This window comes from Zea mays, chromosome 7, assembly GCF_902167145.1.
Source record: "Zea mays cultivar B73 chromosome 7, Zm-B73-REFERENCE-NAM-5.0, whole genome shotgun sequence".
Classification (NCBI taxonomy): domain Eukaryota; kingdom Viridiplantae; phylum Streptophyta; class Magnoliopsida; order Poales; family Poaceae; genus Zea; species Zea mays.
The window spans coordinates 101,751,505-101,763,783 of record NC_050102.1 but is presented as its reverse complement, the minus strand read 5'-3'; positions in this window follow the sequence as shown (position 1 = coordinate 101,763,783).

Below are 12,279 nucleotides of genomic sequence, written 5' to 3'. Positions count from 1 at the left end.
TGTGCGGCTCCTCTTCGACCACCTTCTCTTCACCTGGGGGGTTATATATCGCAAGAGTGAGCTCACAAAAGATCATAGCTCAACAAGTTGTGGGGAATAATGTGCATGAACTCACCAAAGGTGGGAGTTCATGTGAAGTGTAAGGCTGATCAACAAAATAAAGGTTGAAGCTGAGCATTGCTTTTATAAGTTGGTCAAAATTTTATTAGCAGTTACTATGTGTAAGTAAATACCAAACCATAGTAATTGTTGGTCACTCGTTCTCAAATGTTGTGAGTCAAGAATGAGGCAACACAATTGTTAATTGTAAGGGACCTTCGTCCTCCGAAGCATTATCTCCCCACGGGTATAATACTCATCAGACGAAGGTCTAGAAGGACATATCTTCATCATTAACAAGTAAACATGAAATACAAAGGAATAAACATGATAACAATATCTTAATAATTCATTTATTCTTGTGTTCCATAAAATATATATGAATATCAACAAAGTTAATATTACATTGATACCTTCGGCTTGCTCGAAGGCGAGGATGCGAGAGAGTGAATACAATCCAGCGTGAACAGTACGGTGTTACTGTTCATCTATTTATAGGCACGAGACGCAGTCCAAGCAAAAGTACATTTATGTCCTTGTTGTTTACACATGATCGTAGTACAAATTATAGAGGACTAAGTAGTCTTTTCCTCCTTCGACCATTATCAATATGCCTTTGCTTCGTTGCGAGCCGAAGCCTTCCCGTCCAGCAATATCTTCGGTGTTTACCCTTATCTTCTTTGAATCTATCTTCATCATGTGTGTCCTTCATCATAAGACAGAGGTTTATCTCCTAGAAACAAAGCTTCCTGTAATAGCTTATGCTAAATACAAATGATTAATTATGTTTTTGAGGACCTTCGGAAGGAGAAGGCCCCCAAAAGTAGCCCCTCGCAGTATTAATTTGTTTCTTTGTAACAAATTTAGACCGCGACGTGAACAAAGGCCTTTAGCCGAAGGTCCAAAAAAACACCTTGCCTTTGCTAGAATAGCGAATATCACTAACATGCAGGACCCACCAAACTGTGGGGCGCTAGGCGTATAAATAGGAGTCCACGTTGAAAACATTTTTTGTGCCATTCCAGTTGCTTGCATTGTGCTCGTCATTTCAAACTTTCTTGCTTTGTCGGGTTTGATTGGATTTTAAGCTTCGGCATTTCAACGTCCTTCGGTTTGATGGCTGATAGAAAGAAGATTGTCGACCCGACGCTGTCCGAGTTTTATGAAGCTATGGAGAGAACCAACGCAAAGAAGATTTCTCATGAGACGTTAGCTAGGACATCTGAGGGTTCTAGTGATAGTGAAGACTTCGATGTAGAAAGCGAGAATGAAAATGCCGAAGATCGGCCCTAGAGACCAAGTCATGTTGTCTTCGGGTAGTCAACCATCAATTAAGGGCAAATTGATGCTATGAGAGGGAGGTACTTCAGTGATATCTGTATTGTGAGGGCTAGAGGGGAAAGTAATGTCCCTCTACCCGAAGCTGATGAGGTGGTAGCTTATAGAAGCTTCATGAAGGCAGGGCTTTGGTTCCCCTTGGATAAGTTGTTGGTAGAAATTTTAAAGACTTTCGAAATTTACCTTCATCAGCTTACCCCCGAAGCTATTATCAAGGTGGGGGTCTTTATTTGGGCCATGAGGAGCGAGGGGCTAGAACCAAATGCAAAATGCTTCTGCAACATGCATGAGTTGTCCTATGAGACAAAGGCTACTGGAAAATATCAATATCACAACAACTTCGGTTGCTACAGCTTCGTGCCTCGCTCTAAGGTGAGCTACCCAGTTCCGATATTTTGGAAGAGATGGCCTGGGGCCTGGATGCAGGAGTGGTTTTATGTGAAGAACGACCTAGTTGAAAGGGAAGATATTAAGGGAATTATTTAACACCCTATCTGGTCTTGTTTCGGCCTTAGGAGGCCATCCACTGCCCTTGGGAACGACATACAAGCATGCCAGGCTGCTTTTAATACATTATGCACTTACATAGGCACCAAGGACTTAGTCTAGGAGCATATTGCTTATAAGGTGTGGCCACTCACAAGTGGGCGGGAGATGCCGAAGGAAACTATTGCTGGATCTAGCCAAGGCGGTCTAGTTTACCTGAAGTACACCTTTAGATACAGGAATCAATTTGATGAGCCGATTGATGACTGGCTGAATGCCATCGAAGCAATCAGTGATGAATTTCTTGGTGCATACTCGAGGGCTGAAGATGATGCTATGACAACAGCCTTCGGGGGTCGAGGCAAAAAGAGATTGAATAGAGTTTTTGATGTCATTGGGTTTGTATACCCAGATTACTGTTATCCTTTGTGAAAGCAAGGAAAGAAAAGAAAGACTGCTGCTTCAGTGATTTCTAGCACGTCAAAGCCAAAAAAGTTAAGGTTTTAACATACCACCCCAAGCGCATTGAAACGACCGAAGAGCCAAGGCCTATTGAGGGGTCTTCTTCTGTATTTGAGCCAAGTTATTCCGCTCTTGCCGAAGCTAGGATGGAATCGACTGAGGATCCAACATTGAAGAAAGCAGCGGAGCAACCGAAGGCTTTGAGTCCATTGCAAGAGAAGGAGCTGCCGAGGGCATCAAAGATTCCTGCCGCAACTCCAAAGATGAGGAGAATGGCCAGCGTACTAGACGTTGTCATGAAATCTGTGAAGGTACAAACTCCTGCTTCAGCACTTGATTCAGGGGGCAAAGCTTTAAAGAAATCTGGCGAAGATTATATGGTGCAAGCTACTTGTGAGGCTGGACCCTCAGCTCCCGCCGAAGCATGCCCTTCGGGGGCTATTCCTGTGTTCGTGGAAAAAGAAAGTATACTTGAGAAACTAAAGTCTCCTGCTCCCAAGGCTTCTATCGAAGGGTTGGAATTTATCGTGCGACACGCTTCAGGCAAGCAATTGTTGGAAGAACAGATTGCTGAAGCTAGACAATATGCCAGGGATCTAAAGTATCCACAAGGATCCTTGGTATACAGCGGCACTGATGAAGATCGTTTTCTGTATTGCCTTTCGGACAATAAGGAGATATCTGTTTGCCGGGAGATGATGAGGAACATGGGATTTCCTAAGCTTGAGCTCGGTCTATCTGCAATGTCAAAGGATGATCTTGCAGACAGCCTTGCTTATAATAGCTTGAAGGTATATATACTTTTGCTGCGAAGTAGTCTATGTTTGTAGGTTTTCTTGCTATCGTTATGTTCTCACATATATATTTTTTGTTTTTAGGGATTAATTCTAAGTAAAGCTTTAAGGGCTCAAAAAGAAGTAGATGACGAAGGCTGCTAGATAGCTCTTGGAAATCTTCGATTAGAAGTCATCACACTAAGGAATGAAGCTTTTGAAAAAGATAAGATATTGTTTTCCTTAGTGGACAAGCTGAAGGCTTGCGAAGCCAAGCTTGTTGCTCAAGACGAAGCCCATAAAGATGAAGTCGAAGATTTGAAGAAAAAACTTGCGGAAATGAATGAAAATTTCGAAGTTGCAAAGGCTAAGCAAGAAATAAGCGAAATGGAAAGATCTAGAGTGCAAAAGAATGTTGAAGAGCTTCAGGATTCCAAGCAGAGATGCTACGAAACATCCATGGAATGCGTGAAGAAACTAAAAGATAGTTTCGCAAAAGTGGGAGCCTACTCTTGGGAACAAAAAATTATTCGTGGCGATCCCGAAGGAGTTATCCAGTGAATTGGTGAAGAAGTCAAAGCTTTTGATGAAATACTCGGCGATCGAGGGGATTTATGTGCCTTTGCCGGTGCACGAGGGATTGCGACAATTTTAGAAAGGGTCGGTTGTGAACATGTTAAGGCCGTAGTCTAGCTAGAATCTATCTTCTCAGCAAACGACACTAAGGACCCTTCGGCTAAGGCCTCTACATTGGGCGGCAAATTCTACTCTGATGTGTGGATGAAGGGCGGTCGTGAGATGGCTGATGAAGCCATTAAAAAGAATGAGAAAGAACCTCACAACGCTCGAGAGGAGGCTAAACAAGCTAAAGAAGTTGCTGAACGCGCCATGATCATAGGTATTTTTATTTAATGTTTTGCTTCGTTGTTCGTTCCTAGCTTCGAAACTCACCAACATATTTTTTTATTGCAGCTGGCCTTTCACCACCAACGGAGCCGTACGATCCCGAAGCCGACCCGGTTATGAAAGAAGCTTTGGATATTATGAAGATTGCTAATGAAGTCATTGACGAAGTCATCGACAAACTTTTGCATGAAGCTGCTGAAAAGATACTAAAGGAAGACTAAATTCTTGTGTGTTGGGAAATGTAATGCTTGTGTATGGCTGCCGCCATATGTACAGAACAAACATCAAGTACTTGTATGTACATTAATGTAATATATTTCTTTGTGATGCATGAAAACTACGTATGTACTATTTTTTAGCCTTTGGCGAAAAAACACCTTCCCTTCTTTTCATGCTTCGCAAAGAGAATTTTCTCTATGCCGCTGTTGATGAAGGTTGGCCTTGTGTAGTACAATATGTATGCCGAAGGTACATGTTGTGCTATAACACATTCTTTTGCGATTCGACAATTTCTCTTCTTCTCCACAGCCTTTTGTTGATGCAAAATGATGCATGATGCGATGCTATGCGATATGATATGAAGGTATGATGCAAAATGATGTTTATGCCAAAGTTAAAAACCCACACGAATACACACCCAGACTCTGCATCCACTTAGGAACGACTTTGGAGTCTCTTCACCTTTTACTTAGGTGGTATTTCAGCTATGCATCCCCTTAGGAACGACTTTGGAGCTAAACTCTGCATCCCCTTAGGAATGACTTTTGAGCTTCTTCACCTTTTACTTAGGTGGTATCTTGGCTCTGCATTCCCTTAGGAACGACTTTTGAGCTTCGGAACTTACTCTGCGCTCCCTTAGGAACGTCTTTGGAGCTTCGGGACTTACTCTGTGCTCCCTTGGGAACGTCTTTTGTAACACCCTGAATTTGGGGGTATAAAATTTCTTTCTAATTATCACCCAAATTCATGTGTTACTCTTCTCTCTCACCCTAGGTTCTATCTCTCTCTAGATTCTCTCTCCCTTTTTCCCTTTTAAGTAGAATTAACTTAAAGTTAGGGGGATCTAATTATTTATTTTTGACAAAACATTATGGGTCATGACATGTTGCATCATGCTGAGCTTAAAATATTCTTTGAAGTGTTGCACATGTTTGAATTTATTTGAATTTTAAACCTAATTTGAATTTGGAATTGAAAACCCTATATAAAAGAAATAGAAAAGGAATTAGAAAATCCAGAGAAAAAGAAAAAGAGAAAGCAGCCCAAACTAGCCCAACTTAGCCCAGCCAGGCCGCACGCCCGCGCTGCTTGATAGGCGGACCCCGCCTGTCAGCGGTAGCTCTCTCTCCTGCGCGCCCTCTCTCTCTCACTCGCTGCCCAGTGGGGCCAACCTGTCGACGCCAGTTTCTTCGCCCGCATGCCCCTCCTCTCTCTCTCTGTCTCGCGGGCCCGGTTCGCTAGGCGCTGAGCCATTGCCCCGCGCGTCCCTCTTTTCTCTCTCTCTGCGCTGTGGACCCTCCCTGTCAGTTCCACCCTCCCCGCCCCCGTCGTGGACCGGCGAGTGCGCACTCGCGCACGTCACCGGATTTCTTGGCCACGACGCCCGCCCACGTGACCATCTCCCTTCTTAGAGCCCTGCCAGTGCCCGCGCTCGCTCCCCCACCTCATTTCGCACAGCACCGCCCTCTCTCGCGCTCTGCCCTCGCCGCCAGACGCCACCGAAGACCCGCACCCGCGTTCCCGACCATCTAGCTCGCCGGAGACCGCGCCAAGCCTCACCGAGCTCCGCCCCAAGGTGAGACACCTTTGCCCGTTCTCAATTTCCCTAGTTTCGCTCTGTGCTTGGCCAATTTTGGCATCGCCGGTGCTCGGCCGCGGTGGTCTGCCGTGCTCGCGCGGTGGCCGGCCGATTTAGCCTGGTCTAGTTCCCCGGCGTTAGTCCCTAAGGTGCCTCTGCTGAAGCTAGCTCAGGCCTTAGCGCACCTTAAGCCCCCTTCCCGTGGCCAGAATGCCTCACCGGAGTTCCTCCGGTCCGCCCGAGACCTTCTCCCCGCCGTTCTCCCCTCTTTGCTCTCGGATTCGTGGCCTCTTCCCCGCCATTGAGTTCGTCGTGGCGTTATCTCCCTCTCTGCCCAATCCTGGTGACCTGGAACCCCCCTAGCTCAGACCCGCCTCAACTCCGGCGACTTCACCGCCACGAAGAGGAGCAGCGCCGCCCGCAGCCGTTCATCCTCCCGGTCTGATCCCCTGTGTAACACCCCTGGTGTTACTATCACTAAAACTTGAGCATAACATCATGAGCATTAGCATATCATGTGTTTGTCACACCTAGAGTGCATTCACTAGGTAAAAATTTCAAATATGTTGTACTGATATGACTTGATGTGTGGTTAACTCTAGTGCAAAGTACTCAACCCTAAATCTGGGCTTATGGATATATGGGAAGCCCAAGCTTGAGAGAACTTCAAAAGATATGAGAAATGATCCTAAGATATCCCCTTGGAAGGACTTAAGTGGCATCAAAACCCTAAAGTGCTAAAAACCTTGAAAAGATCCCTAGAAAACCCTAAATTGGAACCCTAGGGGGCTAAGTGTAAAATTGGTGCACTTTTGGAACAAAGTGCAAAAACCAAGGTATTAGGGCACCTCAAATCATATGTTTCACACATTTGAGGATTTTCCAATCAAATTATGAGATTTGGGGTATTTGCAAAAAGACATCCTATACCTCTTATATGGCTAAGTCTGAAATCAGTTGAATAGGGCTAACTTTAGAGCTCTATATTTCTAAATCTACAAGGAATTTGTCCAGGGTCAATACATCAAAATTATAGAGCTACTAAAGGAGTATAACTTTGGTTAAGTCATCAGGCATAAGTGTTGTACAAAAGATGGAGTTAAATGGACTCCAAGTACTGCTATCACACACCCCTATAGTCTGAATTTTTACTGACAGTGAGATTTGCTCAACTTTGGACTCGATTGAAGCTCAAAGGAGTGGGTACATGAGCCAGGTCTCTATAGTCGATTTGTAGTTGGATTATAGGACTACTACTTTGATGCAGAGAGATGGTCATGTCACTGTATGAAATTTGGAGCTAATCGCCCTGCAAGTCGGTCTGTCAAGCGCTCTGAATAGGCCTCCAATGGTACAGTGCCACACAAATATCAGCAGGTTTAGGGAATATCGCCGCCGGTGACCTTACGCCGCCATTGACGCCGGCGATGTGATTCGTGCTCAACGGAGTACTGATAGTTGCTCGAGGTAGTAAATATCGCCTTGAGGATGAACTTAGGCCACTGATCAACCCCGGCCGCCATGTCCGCCTGACTCACGGCCGGTTCAGAAAGGGTCGCCGGAGTTGGTCGCCTATCGACCACGCGCCACGTGCCTAGGTGCCTTACCACGTCGCAGTAACTCGTATTACGCATGTCCGTTGATCGCCGGTGCGCTCGCCACGGTGAAAGCCACCAATTCCTTGCGACATTACTCTCCCCTCTCTCCGGCCGCTACCGCGTCATCTCCAATTCAGGGCCCACCGCTCATGAATCCTATAAATTGAGCATGCCCTCAGCTCCGCTAGGTAGTTGTGCATCCAGTGAACCAGCTCTCACCTCCAATCATGCCCTGCAGCTCCCCAATTTGAAACTTCCCCCAAATCGGTCCAGAGCACCGTACTAAGTAAGCTCGTCGCGGTCAGCGCTCCACAGGTCTGATCATGTTCTCCTCGCTCTTGTTCTAGCATTTCTGTGTGCCCTTGAAGCTCATCGGTCCAACCAATTGCACTGAACCGGAGTAGATCGAAGGGAACACTTTGAATTGTCCCCGGATTGCGTGGTCACCGTGAGCAGAGAGTTTGGGGGCTAGAACCTTGCAATTGATCGAGGGGAAACGATTGTTAGGGGTTAAATTAAGTGTCAGCCAAGCTAGAGCCCTAGCCATTGCCTATTCCGGCCAGTACAAGCTCACCGGAGCTCGGTCTGTCGCCATTCACCGTCGGGGATCACGAGCTGTGAAGGAATAGAAGTCCGAGGGTTTATTTGCAATTGTCAGTGACTCAGGAAATAGTGGTTCAGACTCCTTTCAAGTTGTTTAAAATGCCAGGGGCCTTTGTGCAAAATCGTCAGCGCGGGTGCGTGCGCGGGGGGCATTTCGCCTATCGTGGGCCGTCTCGGGCTAGATTGAGCCCAATATTGTTGACCTTTTCTCTTTTTCTTTTTCTGCCAGACTTAGAAAATCAATAGAAAATTCTAGGAAAATGCTAAAAATATGAGACCAATTTTGTTGGACTACTAAATTTCTATAGTGTTTAATAAAAATAGTTCTAGGATTTTTAGTCCAAACAAGGTATTATATAGTATGTAAAAGGGCTAAAACCTATACTCCTAGAATTTTAGAAATTAATTAGTAACTCCAAAAATCACCAAACTTTTTGGATAAGCTTAAAATAATATTTAGAAATCTTGGGTGAAGTTTGACTTGATTTGGACAATGTTTGATACTTAAACCCCAAAACCCTAATCTTCTAAGTAGTGTCTGCCCTCTGAAATAAAATACTGACTCCAAAAACCCTAGTTTCCTGGAGTACCATGAAGGAAAGTTGTATTCAAGATACAACTTGATAAACCTTTTCTATTATTGCATTTTCATAAGCATTACATGAGCATTCATGGTTATATATGATTATATATAGAGAACAAGGAAGAAATAGTGGCTGAAGAAGAAGGAGTTGCACCACCACCACATGAAGACCCACCTGCCGAGAACTGCTTTTATTTTGATATTTGTGGAGCAGAGCCCGACTCTCCTATAACACAAGGCAAGCCCCAGTGCATTTGCCACCTCCTTGCTATTTTAAAATCTTTCTCACTTGCTTGATGCATTAGGTGATAGGAGTTGTGTGCTAAACAATTGATGCATTTCCTTCCTTAAAAATTGATTACTTTTCCTTGATCACCTGTTTTATGAAAAGGTTATTCTGATGCTTAGTCTTGCTCTAGAAAAACAAAATGTTTTGTTTTGACAAAATATGATGCTTCAAGTGGGATGAGATGTTTTCAAAGATAAAACTTGATGGTGGATCCATCATGGCCGTGATGGGTTCAACATCGGAAAAGATGTACCTCTGTCAGGTACCAAACTTTGGGTTTGAAATGATAAAGCTGAGACCGGGCGGGTGACTTGCACGAGAAGAGTCTCGGTGTAGTGTCTCTGTCTAAGTCGATTAAGGACCATGTCGATGTAGGCCTGGTGACCGAGGACCCTTTAACTGGTCACATGCCTCATCATGGGTAAGCTTTGCCTTGGGCAGACTAATACCAAAATAAGACAGCACGCAATGGGAGTGGAGAGATGGCGAGAGTAGAGTGTACCCTCCATGGCAAGAGGCTGAATGGTGGTGTATCTGTGCTCTCGGTTGGCGTGAACCTGTTCTGGTCTTAAGAACCCCGTGGCGAGTTGACATATGCAAGGGTTAAGTGCTACATATGTCGTGTGATTGGAGATCCTCATCTGAGTATTAATCGATTCGGATCGCCGTTACTTCTCGAACATGAAGACTTGGTCACTGACTTACACGTAGCATTCCAATAAACTAAAAGGGATGATAAAAGATGGCTAGTATAGGCCAAGTGCTTGAACTAGGGTAGAAAGAACTCTAGATTCAAGTAATGACTTAACTTGCTAATAAAATTGGATTTTTAAGGATCCACTGTTAGTAAGCATTTTTTGCAAACAAATTCTTGATTCTTGATTAAGCCTTACCTTGACTCCCTCAAGCCAGCATATCCTTGAGTCTTTTATTTTGACGGGTAAGACTTGCGAAAGTACACTTCGTACTTAGGGTTTTTGAACCCATGTTGTTGTAGGTGAGGAAGCAGCAAACATTTGTTGCTTTTGCTCTAAGGTGGTACCAAAGGAAGAATCTCAAGAGTGAAGCCTCGGGAGGATGTTGTCCTCCTTTTAAAAATGTTATACTTCTATACGGGAGAGGTTTTTACCTCCCGAGTTTGTAATAATAATACTTATGCACTTATATATCGCTTGTCTGTAATAATAACACTCTTTCTATATTTTAAATGTAAATTACGTTACTATAATTGCTTCCGCTTATTCGTTCCTCCGATGTGTTGTAATATCTGTGTGGCGGGTGAAACGCTCTTGGAAAAGGTAAAGGATACAAATACCGAACTTGTCAAGTGGTCAGGTGCATCTACAGGGTTGTCCGAGGTCCACTGGACAAGGACAACTGTAGGTGGGCCTAATGACTTGGGTCCGTCACAGCTGGTATCGGAGCGAAGCCCATCTCTTCAGATATTATGAGGCATTTCAAAAAGAATTTTCAAATACTTATCCAAGAAAATTTCTTTTGTTCTCACCTTGCCACTTTCTGAAGTACTCATCCTATAAGACAAGGTAACATAGTGCAAGGTATAGGAGGTTGGGAATCAACGAAGGTTGATTCTGTAATTATACATGCATCATGTTTAAAAACTATACTAATAAAGTTTCCCCCCTTATGGAGATATGCCGCCGCGCACGAGGAAAACTGCGTGTAAGTCCACTGGACCTATTGGCGTACCTCGGCATCAGTTGGCTCCAAGACATGAAGGGAGCAGCAGCAGCAGTAATGACCCCATCGGAGACCTAGAAGCCCAAGTGGAGCAGCTTCGGACGGAGCTACGTCACCAAAACAGGGTGTGGGTAGAAGATGGTCAGCGTATGAATGAGTTGAGAGCTGACGTAAGACATCTGCAAGATGAGCTTGCTGAACGGGATTTGGCAATCGATTGGGCTGTCAATTCACGTTCAATAGCTTGGGACCGGGAAGCCAAAGCTCGAGCCCGCGTGGATGAGCTCAGCACGGCCCTTGACAACTTGCAGGTGTATTGCAATACTTTACATGAGGAAGTCCATGTACTGTATTCGCGACTGCACCCAGACGTGCCTGCCGACCCTGTTGCAATGGGAGCCGGACCCTCAGGAACAGCGGGTGAAGGACTTGGTGGGGAATTAGACCTTTTTAAGCCCCCTCCTTCTATGAACCTGTCTGACGAACGGTCCCCTACAACAGACAGTGAAGCAACCAAGGACGATAAATACTAGAGTAGTATAGTTTAGATATAATATTAATGTAAAATAGGTAATAAAGTCATGTTGTACATTTGAGTCTGTATCATTACATTTTGGTAATATAAAATGATGGTATATCGGCATGTTATATTTTTCCCAAATGTTTCTTTGCCTCAGATGCCATCCAGGACTCGTGCGCATGACAGTGCGGGTACTTCCCGTGGTCGGGAAGACACGCCTAATCCACCGCCTGTACCGTAAACGTTGGCCGAGGCTATCGCTGCCTTGGTCAATGCGACCACCGACAATACCCGCTTTTTATGTGAAATGGCGGGAAATCAATTTCAGCCACATGGTGGAAGGGCTTATCCGCAGGGACCACATGAGACTTCATATCTGGACTTTTCTGAAACCCGTCCCCCACTCTTCGTTAAAGCGGAAGACCCTCTGGAAGCTGATGAATGGGTACGGGTTATGGAGCAAAAATTTGGACTAATCCACTGCACCGAAACCCAGAAACCGTTGTTCGATGCTCAACAACTAAGAGGCCCTACCAGTACTTGGTGGGGAAATTTTGTGGCCATTCAACCTGCCGGACATCAGGTCATGTGGGATGAATTTAAGTTAGGGTTTCGTGAGCACTATATTTCAGAAGGAGTGCTACACATGAAACAGGAGGAATTTATGCGACTCAAGCAAGGAGGAGATACTGTTATGCAGGATCTCAACAAATTTAATCATCTATCCTAATATGCAGTTGATCAAGTAAATACTGACCTGAAAAAGAAGAATTGCTTCATGAGAGGCCTCAAAGATCGGCTTCAAAGAAAAATGGCCACCTGCTTTGATCTCAATTATAGCAGGGCTGTCAGCACAGCGCTGTCAGTAGAAGCTAAGAATACAGGCCAAGGAAAATCGAAGGGATTCAGAGGTGACAGGTCCAATCAGGGACCTGAGAAGCGACCAAGGTTGGTAATCCGACCTTTCAATCAAAATCGTTCTTCGCCTCGTCCACCCTCCTACCCATTCAACAGCCTGTCTTCATTCGCCCTATCACTGCCCCCACTTCTACAAGTCAGCCGAGTGCCCCTGGTGTTCGTTTCCCCGCCCTCCCTAGTTCCTCAACTGGCTGCTTCAATTATG